Source organism: Pinus tabuliformis, chromosome J (assembly GCF_031772625.1).
Source record: "Pinus tabuliformis cultivar Carrire ecotype Pingquan chromosome J, CPIR1, whole genome shotgun sequence".
NCBI lineage: Eukaryota > Viridiplantae > Streptophyta > Pinopsida > Pinales > Pinaceae > Pinus > Pinus tabuliformis.
The window spans coordinates 431,270,738-431,275,294 of NC_142295.1; the positions used below are offsets into that span (position 1 = coordinate 431,270,738).

Sequence of the window (4,557 nt, forward strand, 5' to 3'; positions counted from 1 at the left end):
CACTCTAAGGGTGACAGTTCCTTAGCAACAACTGTAAAACAAACTACTGAAGGTTTACTTCTTTATGAAAGCAAAAGAGGATGGAGAAAGCACTAACCGTTGCCTTGCGCTTAATGTCGAATCCAAACTCTCCTCTTTGGTCGCTTGCTCCTAGCTCTTTGTCCTTCTACTCGCCCAGCTGTAATGAGATCCTGCACAATGACAAAGAAGGAAACTACAAGAGGCATGCAATCATAACTGGTTCATGGATTAGTGTAAACCAAACATGCAATCATCACAATACATAATTGAAACAAGAGCACATAGAAGAACCTCAATAGATTTTATTAATGAAGAAATAAAGGTTCTGAGAGGATTACAACCATTGCAGGCTCCAACCCAGCAACACCTCCCAGCAGAAAGAATTGCTCTTCTTCACCTCTCTCAAACAATCACCCAATAACTCAAGAATGAAACCAACAGCATATCATTACTTTGCACAAAATTCCAGCCTCCCGAGCTCATAGGAGAGAGCTCAATATATAGATGAATTGAGAAAGGATGAGTCAGCTTGCAACTGATGTGTAGCTGCCTTGTGTCCTCTCTCTCTTCAGTTAATCTTTAGTTGATCTTTAGTTCTTGAGTCCACTTGGTGAACCTTGCTTCCACTTGGAGAAACAAAGCCTCTGACTCATCACAAGGCGAAATACCTGATCCAAGTGTCATTTTTGGAAGATTCCAAAGCAATGACTCACTGTGCCACATGTCCAAACTCGCCCAACACAGGTGGGCTTTGTTCTGCCTGCTTTGCAACGCAGGTACACCATGGAGCAGTTGTGTTTCAGCGCATAAGCCTAGTGGAGCACCTGCTTTGATTTCAGGATTGCTTGTTTTTGAGTGTTTTCAGGTGGAGAACTGATCTGAGAGCTGTTGGTTTGCTGACCTTGTTCCTCTAGGGGTAGGAACATCATGTTTAGGGAACTTTGGATCCCTTGGATTATTGACAATTCATGCTTGTTGCTGTAAGGCACAAAATTGTCTATAACATCTACTAGTAATTCTGCACAATCTACTAATAATGAAGAAAATGAGAGAAAAAGACGTGAGCTTTTTCATATTTGAGTTATTTCCAATCATCAAAAGATTGATACTTTGTTTGATAGTGGCTCACAAGTAAATTTAATTTCTAAAGAAATTCTAAAGAAGTTGGGATTACTAACCACACCTCACAAGAAACCATATCCATTAGGTTGGCTATGCGATAAAGCAAAGCTACAAGTGACTAGACAATGTAAACTTAAGTTTTCTTTTGGGTCAGCATTTGTAGATGAGGTTGAGTTAGATATAGTTCCTTTGGATATATGTGGAATTGTTTTAGTAAGTCCTTACTTGTATGATAGAAAAGCTATTTTCTATAGATTTGAGAACAATTATCTACTCGTTAAATATGGAATCAAATATATTGTAAGAGCTCATAAGCTCAAGAATAATTATACTCTCATAAACTTAGGGCAGATGAAACGCATTGTAAATTCATGCAAACAATTTTTACTAATGGTTGTAAAGGAAAATAAACCTGATAAAACCAATGTATTTGAGGGTTATGATGCTAAACAACAAGTTGATTTAGAAAAATTTGTTTAAGAATATGATGTATTGTTTCAAGAACCTAAAGGTCTTGTTAGAGTCAGTCTTCGCAGCCTATCACCAGGGATCAACATGAGCTCTTACTATGTTTGGTTTGGTTAGATGTTTTGCACATGATATTCAGCACAAAACATGTCATAAGTCTATTCATCAGGAGCATCTCGGAAAGAGCTTTCCAACGGTATATTACACTCCAAAAACCGGCTCCCGGATCAAAAGATATGACCAAATGAGTGATTGGCTCAAAGACCCTCCCGTGCAGCAGTTCAGGTATTGAATGATCCAGAGGAAACTAGGAAATGTCAGTGTTTGGTTTTGTGGTTGGACTGTGATAGAAAAGAAGAGACTTATTTCAGTATGAAGTTGGTGTTCAAATGATAGAAATATATAATGAGCAGGTTCGCGATCTGCTTGCAAGTGATGGTTCAAAAAAGAGGCTTGTGATCCGAGGCATATCCTAACCCAATGGCCTCAGTGTTCCTGATGCTAGTATGTTGCCTGTGGAATCAACACCAGATGCTTTAGATTTAATGAAAATTGGACAAAAGAACAGGGCAGTAGGTGCTACTGCTCTCAATGAACGTAGTAGTCATTTTCACAGTGTCTTGACTGTGCATGTGCAAGGAATAGACTTGTCTTCTGGAGCTATTCTTCATGGGTGCCTTCATTTGGTTGACCTTGCTGGGACCGAGAGGGTTAACAGGTCAGAAGTTACTGGGGATAGACTTAGAGAAGCACAACATTTCAATAAATCTCTGTCAGCTCTTGGGGATATCATATCTGCTTTAGCCAACAAAAGTGCTCATGTACCATATCGTAACAGCAAGCCTACTCAGATTCTTCAGGATTCCTTAGGTGCTGCACAAAGCAACATGGAGAGTTAGGAAACTTAAGGATCAGATTGCAACACTGAAGGATGTTGTTACAAAGAAAGATACTGAGATTGAACGCTTACAGACATTGAAAGAGTCAAGATTCCATGCTCAAAATACTAATTCTCATAGTGACAAACTTAGGACTGAAGGCCCAGCCCAACTCTAAGTCTCAGCACCCCCTGCATCAACAACACACATAGCTAGAAGCGTAACATTTACACCTGGGCAATAAACAGAAACAACAATCACACAGTTAGTTTCTAAAGCAAGGTTATTATCATGACATTCAACACATCAAGTGTCAAGGGGATTAATTCCCATAGCGTGCGGTTGAATACTGAGTTATTTAGGAATGGTGACCAAGACCTTGAGTCATCTGTATGGGAATTCAAAGATGCCTTTTCGCAACATCATGGTAAAAAGTGTTATAAAAATTGTGCTACCATTTTGCAAAGAGAATTCTTTGCACCAAACATTTCAAACACTGCAAAATGAATGCCAGGTTTCTCTTAATACTGTAGACAGCCTTGAAACATTTGTAGCAGATATCAATAGCGGAAGATGGGATGTGATACTGCCACAAGTTGCACAGCTTAAGCCTCCTAGAAAGAAGCTAGAAGACTTGTATGAACAGATTGTATTGGAGATAATTTGACTTCGAGAATTAGATACTGCAAGAGCTATTCTAAGGCCGACTCAAGCAATGGGTTTCATGAAGCAGGAGCAACCTGAGTGCTATCTACACCTGGAACACCTTCTAGTTTGCACATATTTTGATCCTCTTGAGGCTTATCACGAGTCATCAAAAGAGAAGAGGCGGTCACAAATTGTTTCGATTAATGGTCTTGATTGGTCAATCTTTGAAGTGGTAACAACATCGAGGATCACCTCCTCCAGGTACATAGTTTGATCTCTTCAGGGGCACTACAGCAAAAAAGGGAGATGAGGAAGAAATGTATCCGACAACACTGGCACATACAATTAAATTTGGGAAACAAAGCCACCCAGATTGTTCTCGTTTCTCTCTAGAGGGTCAAAACTTTGTCTCTTGCTCAGTTGATGGATTCATAAGGGTCTGGGTCTACATCAATGGGAAGCTTAAAAAGGATCTTCAGTATCAAGCTGATGATTCCTTTATGATGCATGATGATGCTGTCCTCTGTGTTGACTTCAGTTGAGATTCAGAGATACTGACTTTGGTTCACAGGATGGGAAAATTAAGGTATGGCGTATATGAACGGGTCAGTGTTTAAGGCGTCCAGAGCATGCACATTCTCAGGGCGTTACAAGCCTTTCCTTCTCTTGTGATGGCAGTCAGCTTTTAAGCACATCATTTGATAGTATCGTAAGAATACATGGGCTCAAATTTGGCAAAGCGTTAAAGGAATTTTGTGTTCATACATCTTACGTAAATGATGCAATATTCACAAGTGATGGGGGTCATGTTATTACTGCTTCTAGTGATTGTATTGTACAGGTTTAGGATGTGAAGACAACTGATTGTATTCAAATATTTAAACCTCCACCTCCTCTCAAGGGAGGTGATGTATCAGTAAATTCTGTCCACCTTTTTCCAAATAATTCATCGCACATTGTAGTCTGCAATGAGGCATCATCAATCTATATCATGACACTCAAAGGGCAGGTTGTGAAAAGTTTCTCATCTGGAAAAAGAGGAGGAAACACAAGAAAAGCCATCTCAAGCAAATTGTCCCAGATTCGAGGAAATGGAGTAAAAGAGGAGAATTAATGGAGAAAACTGAAGTATCAGAGTTTCCAGGCACAAATCCAACAATGGTTGAGGAAAATCTCATATTTTAGGGCTTAATAGTAGCAGTCAAAGATTGAAACAACATTAAAAGGGCAGATTTTGTGGAATATGGTTCCACACCTGAAGGAGCAGATACGGTGATATTGATCCACCTGGCAAACCTTCATTTAATTTGGGTTTTAAAAAAAAACTATGTCTCATGGTTCTCGAACTAATTTGGGGTTTTAGTGGCAAATTAATTTGTCTAGTTTATAGTATTGTTTTAATATAGGATTGTTTAGTTTA

At 39.2% G+C, this 4,557-nt stretch overlaps 1 pseudogene; it reads left to right on the forward strand.

The window, feature by feature from the left end:
- Positions 1-2,853: 2,853 nt before the first annotated feature.
- On the forward strand, positions 2,854-4,251 carry LOC149227654 (suppressor of mec-8 and unc-52 protein homolog 1 pseudogene; annotated as a pseudogene).
- The last annotated feature ends 306 nt before the right edge of the window (positions 4,252-4,557 follow it).